Genomic DNA, 13851 nt, shown 5'->3' with positions numbered 1-13851 from the left:
ACAAAGGGAGGAATTTTTGTGTGTGTGTGTGTGTAATTGTCTTATGTTTAATGTATACTGTCTTATTCCTTATACCCCAATGGAGGATTTTCATACATTTTATGCTTTCTAATGGATCAGGCTATTGTGTAGTTCAATGTTTAGATAACCACATTTCGCTGTCCCACCTGGCACACGGCCAACCTTCCCTACCCATTTTAAAATGTGTTAAAGCTCACTTTACCAAGGAGAAGCTTCAGGAAGGTGTATATGCCTTGATTTAGCAGGAATGATCCCTTACAGAGTTAAATTGACTTATTTGGACAAGTGCCCCTTTTAAGAATGGTTTTCTTTTAACAGATTAGTTTGAAGAGTTGAGAACCATGGGGAAAGATAAATTCAAATTGGACTCAGTTTGAATTGGGCAAGTGTATCCAGGCTGCAATTAGCTTTTGGTCCTTAAAGTGCAAGTGCGCAACTTCCCATGACTGCATGACCAATAATAAAACCCCCATAGGAAGCCAAGGCAAGGATATTTCCCTCAGGACGTGTCCAAACCTGTGGCAGCTGTGGTGAGTGCCAGGCAACATGGTTAATATGAAAGCCCTAAGTGGATTCACCAGGGATTGCCACTACTGTGAGACCACAGAAAAGCTACCTTGACACCTGAGAACACAAAAATGGCGGGAGACAAAGCAAACTGCATTTTTTTTTTCAGTCAGTAGTGGACCTTCCTGCTAAATGTAAAGCATACACCACTATTGAACAAAATACAACAGGTGTCCTTTTACTCACACGGCACCACTACCCTACCTTCACCGAGATTTAGGGTGCGGAGAAAGGATTTGCAAGTTCTTACAGAACTTTAATGCAAATCTATCTCCGAATGGGGGACTGATACGGAAGGGGGGGGGCATGTCTTCTTCACCTTCTTCTTCGCTACAATATATCAATTTATTTCCAATTGTCAATGTCAAAAGGGACTAAAATCTATAAAATTCATAGAAAATCAACGTGCCAGTTTGCTCTGATCAGCCTTTCCTCCAGGCAATGTCAGGTGCCAGACTATGCATATTTGAGACCATTGTTTTCTCATCCCCAGGAAGTGTTTATCTGTGCATATCTCCAGCTCTGCATATTCCCCCCTCCCTCCTCCTTATGTTAATCCGGTGTAGCTCTGCATATTCCCCCCTCCCTCCTCCTTATGTTAATCCGGTGTAGCTCTGCATATTCCCCCCTCCCTCCTCCATATGTTAATCTGTGTAACCCAACCTCCCTTTAATATATTCATGATGTAATCTGTGTAACCAAACCTCTCTTTAATGTATTCATGACGTGTTTTGCACTGTATTCTGGGACATGGAGGGAGTTTCAAAAACTCATGTCACCCCTTTCTCACTGTTCAATCTCGCCTTGAACCTGTTGCGCAATAAACTTGGATCTTCTGCAGTTTGCTCCTGTCTCCGGCTGAGCTCATTTTCCTCCACTGGGACCCACGGACTAAAGTCCGATGAGCTGGGTGGCAGAGCAGCCTCGCACCCAGATTTTTGCCGTAACAAAGCCATAAGCTTTGTTCAGGTGAAACATTAAAACCAGATATACATCTCATCCAGGATGTAAATTAAGGATAGGAGGCATATTATTGATGCCTTGTGTGGCAAAGCAGGGCCTCTCACACATTCCATTATTTCAGATAATTGGTTTTAGATTTGTTTCTGTTTGTGTTCACACCAGGAGTGCTGACCAGGTGTGTGCTCAATCTCTCTCTCTCTCTCTCTCTCTCTCTCTCTCTCTCTCTCTCTCTCTCTCTCTCTCTCTCTGTGTGTGTGTGTGTGTCTGTGTATGTGCCTTACAGGCAGCACAATCCTAAACATGTCTACTCAGAGTAAGTCCCATTGAATTAAAGCCTAATATTATGAAATGTAATAAAAAAATTCCTTCCAGTAGCACCTTAGAGGCCAACTAAGTTTGTTATTGGTATTAACTTTCGTGTGGTGTGCATGCACACAAAAGCTCATACCAATAACAAACTTAGTTGGTCTCTAAGGTGCTACTGGAAGGATTTTGTTTGTTTGTTTGTTTCAACTACGGCAGACCAACACAGCTACCTAACAGTAAGTAGAATTATGAAATATATGCTTTTAAAAATGTGTATATCACAAAATTCGTACAAATATGTGTATATTACGTGGAAATGTGCACCAAAATTCTGAGGAATTCTCATGAGGACTTTTTTTCAAAAGAACTCACAAACTGGTGTGAAAATGACCTGTGAACCAAACTTTAGATTGGAGAAATAGGAAACCAAGAGAAACTGAAATGGACTTATTTGCTGAGCTCACAGTGCTCACAGCAATACAGGAACAACCTACAGAACAAGAGAATAACCCGCATAACATCTTTATTAATGCCCTGTTTCCTTTTCTCTTTTACTTCCAAGATGCAGCAATAACTTATGAAATGCAGTGTGAAGGCCAAGGACTTGAGACAGTTTTAAAAGGGAATTATACAGATTCATGGAAGAAAAGGCTGTCAATGGCTCGTCATCACGATGGCTATGAATTTCAGCCAGAATGAGAGGCAGCATCTCTAAACACCAGTCGCTAAGGAACCACAGAAGGAGAAGAAGGGCGCTGCCCCCATGTCCTGCCTGCAGACGTCCGTTAGACATCTGGCTGACCACTCAAGGAAAGTGGATGCTGGACAAGGTAGGAAGTTGATCTGATCCAGCAGAGTTCTTATTACGTCTGCAACTCAACACAAACACCTTGCTGAATTGTCAGTGAGCCAGCCATGACTCCCCTGTTCCTCGCAGCTTTTACTTAGCTGAAATGCTGCTGGTCTCTTTGAGTGTATCTCTCAGATGGCACCATCTCTTTTGAAAGGGAGAGACATGCCAGGAGCACATCATCAGTCAGGCTCACACACAAAGGAGCAGAGAGACGGCAAGAATCATCCTGACAAACAAAGGGCTAGTTTCACAGGCCAGCGATCAGCCTTTAAAAGCCTCCCTCCCCTCCCCACTTTAATGGAAGAAGTAGTGAGTATAAACAGATGATCTCATCCCTTGGCTGGTTCATTCTGTTTCTCCATTACCCACTCAAGAGATGCCAGTGTGTGATTCCCGTACTCTCGGCAAAGCTGAGCCAGAGCAGAAAACAAAGCACAATTTATGATATGTGTCAGAGAAGTCGCATGTCCTTTATTAAATCTTTCTCTTTCTTTCTTTCTTTCTTTCTTTCTTTCTTTCTTTCTTTCGATCAGAAACAGTTGCCTAATGCTTCCCAGACTCTCATATAAAAAGCACCTTTATTTTCTTCCTCAATTAAAATTGGAGTAGCACTTCCCTCTTACTGGGAAGGATTACTTTTAACAGGTGAAAGACAGGCAGGCATTATGGAACAGGATGCGGAAACTGGTGGTTGTTTCTTTAAACAAACCTCAGCTGCGTTCTGATGAAGCACCTATATTCGGGACACAAATGTTTAACCCAGCCTTTGCCAGACAGGTGCCCTCCAGCCAGATGTTTTGGACTACAGTTCCCATCAGCCCCAGGCTGATGAAGGCTGGGATAGCCATTTCTTCTACTGCACTTTGCAATGCATGTCTAGCACTGGTCTGGTTCTCCCTGCACATGCACAGAGGGAGGGGTGGACTAAGGCTCTGTCCACACAACAGCCTGTTTAAGGGACCCTGATTGCATAGGCTCCTGAAGATGCTTAGAGAGTCAGGGCAGCATCCTTCTGGCCTGAAGATACTTTGCTTCTTCTGTCCATGGCCTCTTGCCTGATGTGTTCACTGCACTCTTGGGCTGAAGAAGTCTGGGAGGCCCTGAATTCCTAGGGCCCGAAGGAAGGTGCCTGTGAAGGTCCTGGCTCTGATTTTATGGGCCATGGTCCTGTGGGAGCCAGTTTAGTCTGCACCAGCCTGCCAGCATCATGTTCCCTGAGTCCCTGATCAGCGCCATCAGGACCAGAGCCAGGAACCTGGTCCCCCTCCTCAGCTTGTGGCACCATGGCTTCCGACTTGGAATCTTGGTTGCTGCTGGACCATGAGGCCATGCACAAAGAACTGGGATGGGCAGAGGGCAGCTCTCTTCAAGTCTGGATTAATGATACAGGACCATAAGGAAGGAGAACAGGAGCGGCTCATCAACAGTTAGTGTGGATAGCTGACTCAGCAGGCTGACAGGTCACTTGGTCACAAACTTCCTTACTTGAGTTGTACCAATTTCGAAAATGGCACCTAGGCATATAAATTAGCATAGGTTAATAAATATGTGTTGCCCTTCAAAGAGTGTGTGTGTGTGTGTGTGTGTGTGTGCATGCCTGCTGCATTTCCTTTTCTTTTTTGGATGATGCAGAAGTGGCCATCCCAAGATCGAAAATGTTGCGGGAAAGGGGACAATTTGACAACTCTTCGTGGGCTTGGATAGTTCAGTGGGGCTGGAGGAACAGATAATTCTATCCATTGATTTTTAAATAAGGTTTAGCTCCCATCATAGAATAGCAATGACATCATCTTAAATTCAGTGTTGCATGAGTCATTCAAGAGACTATACCAAGGTGAAGAAAAGAAAGATAACATGACATAATACGGTCTGTGGAGAAACAATTGGTTTGTTGTATAGGCCTCTTCATGGGGGAGTGTTCAATCATGGGGCCTTATCTATAGCTTTTGCTTAAGGCTGGATACAGCTGATATAGATAGATATAGATATAAATACAGATATAGATGATAGAGCTATAGCTATAGATATATGGATTCAACCTGCTGTGTGTTTTTCAGTCTCAGCATCCCTCGATACAACCTGAAAACATACATCCAGGAGAATCTTATCCAATTCAGGGCATTCCCAGGCTGTCTCTGTTTTTAGGTGGGTTTCAATCACATGCCAGCAAATTCAGGTTGCACAGTTATGATTAATTTCAAACTCTTGCCCAATAACCCCTCTCCCAAAGTGGGCTTTTTGCAATCTGGGAAGTGACAGAATAAGTGTAGGATAACATTTGCTTGATGTGGCATTGTCTAACCTCCCTGCAAACAAATCAGAATGAATGTTCATCTGGAAGTGACAAAGCTGTTTCTCAGAGGGTGCTTCAGACTGCTGCTATTTTCAGGTGGGATTCAGTCACATAGTCATAGTATGACTTTGCTTACATTGCATTCTGTAATTTCTAAAGGGCAAGCGGATGGTGCAGCAGAATTACAGGAGCGGTGTCCTTAAGCACATAGCCACAGGCCCACACCCAGCCATGCTGCTCCTGCTTGTCAGGATGCAATGATTTTAGCTTTGTATACTTGATTTTATAGTTTATACACTTAGCTGGAGTGCAGCCATCTTGGCTCTTGAGAGAACCTGTATGAATGTGGAGGTGGAACTGTCCATCTTATTTAAGATGATGGTGCTGATGGTGCCATCGTTGTGGCTGGTGCTCTTTCCCGCTGGCACTACAAGCTGTGCTCTCCTTGCACAGCCCAAGTCTCTTCCCGGCCCCCTCCCAGCTGTCTGCCTTCGTTGCCTCCTTTCTCAGCCCTCTTTCTGCTGGAGCCGGTGACCGCTGAAAGAGATTTGACACTGAGTGAGGCTGCTATAAATAGAAAAAGGAGAAAAATCAATAACTAAGAGGCCAGACATAATGCAATTGTAAACCACACTGTATCCCATCCCATAGTGCTTGCTCCCCCCCCCCCTTGTGTCTTGGCTACCTTGCTTATATTCCTCCCCCTCTGCTCCCAATTGACATTTTAACCAAGATGGTGCTCTTCTTGAATACAGCGTATTTTCAGTGACAGGAAATGTACTTAAGAACAGCTCAACGTAATCCCCCCCTTTAATTCTATATGCACAACAGTTTCTAATTTCATATTTGGAAAAGTTCTCTTTCTGTTCTCATTCTCACATAGCATGTCCCCAAATAACCTCCAAAAATAGGATAGGCAGGGATTTTCATTTAAAAGTCTCAGTACTTCTGAATCACAGATTATTAAATTTATTTTTCCTGGCAAGGGAAAGTCAATTCATAGTTTGAAAGCCTTTGAGGCTGGAAAAATTACATGTCATAATGGCTGTGTAGACTCCTGTCCAGTTTTCAAAGTGCTGAGATGTCCTGGCCTTGCAGTCCATTCACCCGGTCTGGTTTCCTTGGGAAAGAGGTCACTGTACCAGAAGCGGTTTGAGAATTGTGCGACCAGTTTGGCCACACTGGGGGCTGTGCTGCAGGGGGCGCCACTACAGCTCTGCACAGTGGAGCATGAGAGGCAAAGTCTGTCACTGGCTGAACAATTACTGACATTCTGTGGTATATGGTTTGTGTTTGCATACATTCACATACAGGTTGAGCAGATCTCCAAGCCATGCAAAAAAGAAAAGAAAAGGTCAAGCACATGTGAATCAGCATCCTATTGCAGAGCCAACTGCATTATTCAGTGGTTCTGTTGTGAAATAAAGATAGTACAGTCTCTAAAAGGCTGCACTTATACCCATTTACCCACTCTGAGGTAAGCCACATTGAACTCAGATGTGCCTAAGATGGTCCTGTAGACCTCTGGTCAACAACAAAATTTCCTGAAGGGTCATTTAGAAGGAGGGGGGCCACAGGCCAATACATCTGTCCTCTTCAGTGGCCTGTCAGAAAAGCTCCATTGCAAAGGAAGCCAATTTCTTCACACCTCCTTATCTTTTAAGAGCTAGGAACATCTCTCAGATTCAGCACCTCCAATAGTTGACCTCTATTCTAAACCATTTGGACTTGTATATTTGGATGGGCAGCTATCTGCAAGGTCCACCCAAGACATTGTGCTACCTGAGGTGAAAGACAAGGTGATATCTCCTCCCCATTCCAGACTGTGTTGGTGGTTGAATCTTGCTTCAACACTGGTGACTAGGCTGATGTCCTCCCTAGCACACAAGGGCAGCAGGCTAGCTTAAAAGTCACAGGGTAGACTGTGGCCCTCCACGCCTCTCTGTTTGGCCCTTGGAAGTGTCCCCAGGCCACACGTCCCACTTCCTGTGCTTCACAGCCCAAATATGTTGGTCTGACCAGAATGTATCCTTGCTTATTTGGATAAAGAAATGGATAGGAGCATGTGAGGGCGGCTGTGTACACATTCCTGCTTACTCTGCGTCCAGCACGCTCCCACTGCTGCCTTGTGAGGCCGCAGACACACAACGTTAGCCGCAATACACGTCTGTTTTGCAGTTCCCACCAAACCAGGTCCAATCTGATTTGAAACAGTAAGTCAAATGGACACCTACTTCCCCTCTCTACCCACTGGTGCAGTCAGACTGTGGGAAACTTGGAAATATATGCAACTATAAATGCTGCCCAAGGTGCTTTTCTCACTGTGCCTAATGGTAGGGATGGCCCTGCCTGGGTCAGGCAAGGAGAGCTCATCCATGGCCACCTGGACTGTTGTTTGACCCTGTTAAATTTGGACAAATGATCCTGAGAGGAGTACGTGGTGGTCTGAAAACATCTCTGCTTCCTTGCCTTCTCTTCCCCATGACCTGCAATGTCTTCTCTCTCCCTCCCCCCCCCCAAACCCAATTTGCAGTTAGCATTCTGCCCGCTTCCCTGATGATCAGCGGTGACTTCAAGGAGATGTGATACCTGAGACTTTTAAAAGGCTCGCTACTTGACATACTCCTAATGGGTCTGATTGATTCTTAGGCTGTTCCCTGCCCACCCCACCCCCATGAAGGCTGCTGGAAATCAGCATAGATCCTAGCTAAACAGTAGCAAATAATAAGTTGTTCTCTCCATGTTCCCCCAGCCCAGGGAAAAAAAGTTTCTAGTCACAAACTGATGGCTCACATGTGAATGGAAACCACGGTAACGGGAAGTGGGGGGAGACTGTTTTAGCTTACCTCCCTATGGTGGGAGTGGTTGTTGTGTGTGCACATACACACATAGCGCTGTGGTTCTTCAGACAGTGCATTATTTTGTGGCAAATGTAGCACATCAGAGAAAATGGCTTGGTAGCTTTAGCTGCAACGGCCAGATGGAATGAAGGTTGGGAATCATGAATGCAGAGTCTCACCAGGCTTAATACGTCTAGAATGGCTGCTGCCTACATCTCCTCTTACTGCTTCAGCTCTAGATGCCTTTTTGCATTTATAGACAGCTTCCGCAACAACATGGATGCGACCTTCTAGAGAACAAACACTAACAAGCTTTGGGATGCTACAATGCCAAACAGCTCCATGCACCTCAAAAGCTTGCTTTCTTTGATCAACCCAACATGGCTGACCATCCAAGGAGCTGTGACGCCACATGTGAGAGGGGCTGGATCCATGTGAAATATGGCAGGCGAGGGGATGCCTCACCAGCCTCTGTCCACAGGCCCCTTTTGTTCATTAGATTGCAAGCCCACCAACCTCGGCTTTACATGGGTTTCTCCCTCTGAATCTGCTCCACACTTGAACTGGGATAATTCGTCTTGCTTGCCTCAGAAAGACGCACATGCAGCAAACACTCTGGCTTCCATGGGATTGAAATGGAACCTGCAGTACGAAGGTGAGAGTCCCATCCATTGCTGCTGCCTTTCTTCCCTTTGGCCTTGGCTGCTACAGCAGTGTGGACCTCAGAAGGCTCTCCGTGAGGAAATGTGGCCTTTGGGCTGAAAAAGTTTCCTCACACTTGATATAAAGACGCAGTTCTGATACCGGCTGCTTTCTTCAGTAGCACACGGCTCAATGTCCCTGCAGGAAAGGTGATATACAAACGTAATAAGAAAACCTTAGGACTAGAAACCAGCCTTACAAGGTTCTTTCCTCGGGGCTCTTTGCAAAGCTCTGCAGAGAGGTGGTGAACATCTGGCCCACAGGCCAGTTTTGACCCTCTAGGCCTCCCCATTTCACCTGTAAGGTTGTTTCCCCTGCAGGCCCCGCCCTTGATGTCAAAGTGATGTCAGGCAAGGGGCTGGATCAGCTGCACCCCGTGGAAAACAGGATTGACCTTCCTGCGCATCAGCTGAGGGGCAGGGAGTTCAGTCTTTCTTTGTTCAGGTGCATGAGCAAGTTCCCTGTGGGAACTCAGATGATGTCAGATGACTGAGAGGTGGGATGGTTCTGTCTATCTGTCAAAGTTGGCTCACAGGGTAGGGGTTGATGAAGATCTGGCCCACTGGGCCAAAAAGGTTCCTCTTCAGTCAGCCATGCTCTTTTGGGGGGGGGGGGAATAAAAGTTAAAGGACTCCTGACAGTTAAGTCCAGTTGTGAATGACTCTGGGGTTGCGATGATCATCTCGCTTTACTGGCCAAGGGAGCCGACGTTTGTCCCCAGACAGTTTTTCCGGGTCATGTGGCCAGCATGACTAAGCCACTTCTGGTGAACCAGAGCAGCGCATGGAAACACCAATCATCTTTCCTCCAGAGCAGTATGTATTTATCTACTTGCACTTTGACGTGCTTTCGAACTGCTAGGTTGGCAGGAGCTGGGACCAGTGGCGTAGCGTGGGGGGTGCAGGGGGGGCCGGCCGCACCGGGCGCAACATCTGGGGGTTAGGGGGCGCAAATCCACGGGTTAGGGGGCGCAAATCCACGGGTTAGGGGGCGCAAATTACTTGCCTTGCCCCGGGTGCTGACAACCCACGCTACGCCACTGGCTGGGACAGAGCAACGGGAGCTCACCCTGTCGCGGGGATTCGAACCACCGACCTTCTGATCGGCAAGCCCTATGCCTAGTGGTTTAGACCACAGTGCCACCTGCATCCCTTTGGGGAAATACTACATTCCATTTCCCCCACAGCAGTCATTCAACGTTCTGTGACCACTAAGAATGCTCAGTCTTTGTTTTTTGGATTATTTTCTAAATATTTTGTTTCTATTTCCAGGAACTGTGGGTTTTGCATGGATGGTGCCCCTTTGACTATATGAGCATTGGCACTGAAATGATGAATTTGTGTGCGCGCTCTCTCTCTCTCTCTCTCTCTCTCTCTCTCTCTCTCTCTCTCTCATAACATTATTGATACGCTAAAAGCCCACCCCCCACCATCAGAGGGAAGGGGGTTGCCTTCTTCAGTAGCATGTGGCTCTGTTCCCCTCAATGAGTCATACAGATAATCTAGTAAAACAAATTCCTTGATCTGGTAATACATCTCTGTCGTAGAGTTAAAAGCCGAACCCCAGCTTTCTATTTTCAGCCTGTATTTAATTTAGAATAGTTTTGTTGCCACTTTATAATCCTGAGGGTCTCTCAAACTGCAAAAAAAATCTCAATAAAAATCACATCCAGGTCTAGTATGAGGGACATTAATGCCAGAGTGTCTCTGTGGTGCCAGGATTAGTCAGCAAGCATTTCCTGCCTTGGTCTTCCTTTTGGCTGCCATGTGGCTTCTGCCTAGTAGGTAGCAAAGCCTCCTTCTAGGCATAGGACGGGTGCTGGACAGCTGGACCTTGCTCAGCTCATGATGGAGGTGCATCTTCCCATTCCGGCAGTTGCCAGGCAACAGCTCCCTCTGAGGCAAGAGGGTAGGGCTGAGCATCTGGAACAATGTGGGAACCTCTGTTCAAAGGCAGCACTTAGGAAATTCATTGCCACATATGCCATGGCAACTCCCATTGCCACAACCTCAAGGAAAGTCCAAAATCCAGGGAGCTGTGTTGATCCAGGAGACATGAATTTACATCCCTGATCATCCATGAGGCCCAACTGTGGCTCTGTGCATAATTTCCTGGCAGTGAACTGCACTGAACTCAGTAGTGCTTACTTCTGACTGCATAGGTTCAACTTGCAAAGCACACTGAACTTTAAGGCAAGAACTAGGAACACCTTCAGCCAACTGATATACAACATGTAGCTTAGAAAAGCAAACAACTCTGCAAAGTGGTGTTATCATTTTAAATTGCGGGCATGAAGTAGGAACCCCAACAAAAGAAAGCCGTCTCCAGCCTCACCTTGTTTATTCCCCATCCTTCTCCGACTTCCTTTATGTAATTTACAAGAAACTTGAAATCTTCTTTACCACCTCATTCCATTGTCAAAGCAATGAAGGTTCATCAGCTACCCCCTGGTAAACAGATTTGGCAGATCGGATCTTGTTTCAAAAGCATGCAAAACTTGTTTGACCAGGGACTTGTTGTTGTTGGCATCCGCCTGTCTTAAGAGACAATGGAGTACTACACTTTGGCGTGTCTCTCTGTGTGTGAAGTAATACCACTGGAGAATCACAGCACCTGCTGTGGCTGCAGAGACCAGTAACTTGTAACTGCTACCTCCTGCATTGTTTTTGCTGTGATAGCAGCACTAAAGGAACCTCCCTGTGGTGCACGCTTGGGCAGAGTGTATGGGGGTCCTGGGCAGCCCAGACAACAAGACCCCCTCTCTCGGCCTCACTGATGTGGTCCAAAGGAAAGCAGAGCAATACATTTGGCACCAGCTTGGCTGCAAGAGTTTCCGGAAGGAGGCATACAAGAGACTACTGTGGAACAAAAGGCGTATGTGAGTAGCACACCACATGAGTGCAGTTCTCTCAAGTTTTAAAAAACTATTGTCTGTCACTGGCCTAGAATTAAATATATTTCTGCTAAAATGCAAAAGTAGCTCCCACTATGTTTATCCTGATTTCTCAGCACTCAGCAAAACCCTCACGATGCATCTCTCTGAAGGGTCAATTCATTCTGTTGCTTGTGGCAGCAGTCTCATGCCCAGAGTTTTCCCTGTGTTAAGTGCTCGTGCTGCTCTTTCTCACTGAATTCAGACGGAGCTCAGCCTGGGAGATGGCCGGCTTGCAAGCAACGCCTCCCTCTGCTCTTCTGACCCAGGTAGTAGCTGGAGATGATGTGTATGAAACATTTCTGTCAAGGTTGTAGCGTTCTGCACACCAGCAGTGCAAGCTGCCGAGTATCAATTACTGATGGGAGTACAACAGTATGGAACTGGGCAGGTGCCAACTCATGGCTCCTTCGCACCACACTGCAGCTTGGCATGATGTGGCTTCTGGCAAGGGTGCTAAAGAGAAGTTTTAATCCGCTCCCCGCCCCCCCCATGTTAATGAGATTCAAGCAGGATGTTCAAATGGGAGAGGGGAGGTAAAGGGGATTTAAAAGAAGTTCAGGTGCCCCACCCTTGACTCACCACCATTTCCCCTCTTCTAAAAGCAACCAAAGAAGCCGTCACAAAAGGCAAGGGGGACGGATCCTCTCTGCCCCCCCCCAATATATCAACACTGGTTTTCAGCTACTGCAAGTCTTAGATACTTAGAACACATAATCTAAGACACAAAGCACAGGTTTTAATATTTTAATATAGTGGAAGATTTCCACATTCTTTATTGGAATACCTCAGGTGAATATAAACTGTTAACCATCAGGGCTGTGTGATATTGAGGAAAACACAGGAAAACCTGAGAATATGTTAGCCTTGTTAGAATTCACCTTTAAGGAAGCTTCATTTACTATAAACTAAGCTAAGCTACTTTCTGCTCCTTGTGGTTTCAAAATTCTGTTCTGAGGTTCTAAACAACTTCAGCCTCTGAATGTTGTTGTTGTACTGCTGCTACTACTACTACTACTACTATACAGTACTGCCCTTCAACCACAGATCACAGGACAGTTCACAACATAAAAATACACAAGAATACATCACAAAGCAAAACGAAGAATAACAAGCCAATAAACCCTTTCCTTAATTTACACCATCATAATAACTTACGTACATTTCCCCCCCTAAATGACCTACAGATATTGAAAGATAATATGTAGGATTTGTGGCTGAGTTGGATTTTGAAACCAGGTTTCACAAGGCCAAGGCCACAGCATTATTTGCTGTGGCACACAGTATTCAAGCTCTGATGTTCCAGAAAATGTAGGTCATGTTTTGTTTGTGGCTTTTATCTTGCTATCTGAATGTGTTCCTTGCACTTCTGTTACCTTTAAATCTTGTTCACTGGGTTTTTTCTTCTGGTGTACCTCAGTGCCCAGTGTGCTCTTCCAATTTACTCTATGTATCTGGTGAAAGTTAGGTTAGGCTTAGTAAATTTGTATTTATATGTTAATAATTTGCACTTTGTGAAATCGACTCTTGACTATGGATTTGAAAGTGCACGTCACAATAAACTGCTTGATTTTTCAGATGCCGCAGGACTTTTTCACTGTGACAGAGACTTGAACCTTGGAGGCATGTTCCTCAACAGCCTTCTAACGAAAAGGATATCCTCCCAAATGTTGTTTCAGACCCCCAGTCACTGCAGTACAAATGCAGACATTGAAAATGTGCAACCAGCCATGAGTTGAGCAGTCTGCATGAATCCAGGACATTTCCTTTTTTCCAGGCTTCATTGGAGAACTCCATTGGAGGCTGGGTGGGGTTGGGGCTGGTGAGGCAGTCGTGGGCTCTCCCATCCATTTTTTTTCACCGGCTTCTATCATTTGTCTCAACTCCCAGCCCCCACCCTACCAACCTGCTTGGCGAAGAAGTGTGTGAATGGCAGCACCAGATAGAAGAGAGACAGGAAAAGCCCCATTCTCAGCTTTAAAGGGTTGCAAACTGACAACTGTGCTGAAACTGACCAGAGCCTTCCAATAGGGTAAACGCCATGTGTTTTCCTGTAGAAACACCATTGTGCACAACTGGATGCCCTCGTCTGCCCCAGCTGCAACAAAATAGGCCTCTCCTGCATTGGTCTCAACAGCCACAGCAGGAGCTGTAACTTTTCAACAGGTTGACTTTGCCCCCCAATGGCACACTCTTCCTGAGACAGACAGATGCCATCAAGAAAACCAAGATCAGCTGGCTCTGATGTATATTATGGTATAGAAAAAATAGGGGGTTTGGCTTTTGCTGCCCAACTTCCCAAGGGACTGAGTCCCCCTAAGTCCGTGATCAGTCAGAGATGAATGGACGGAGGCCAAGATCTATAGAAAGCAAG

At 45.9% G+C, this 13851-nt stretch overlaps 1 long non-coding RNA gene across 1 annotated transcript; it reads left to right on the top strand.

Annotated features, from left to right (window-relative positions):
• The first annotated feature begins 2422 nt into the window (after positions 1–2422).
• Positions 2423–13778, top strand: LOC309360470. The gene is made up of 3 exons (XR_014164180.1): positions 2423–2687; positions 11224–11423; positions 13056–13778. It is a non-coding gene; the product is annotated as an uncharacterized lncRNA (long non-coding RNA).
• Positions 13779–13851: the final 73 nt, after the last annotated feature.

This window comes from Podarcis melisellensis (assembly GCF_964234715.1).
Source record: "Podarcis melisellensis genome assembly, chromosome: 17".
NCBI lineage: Eukaryota > Metazoa > Chordata > Lepidosauria > Squamata > Lacertidae > Podarcis > Podarcis melisellensis.
This window is presented reverse-complemented; position numbering and strand designations above follow the sequence as displayed.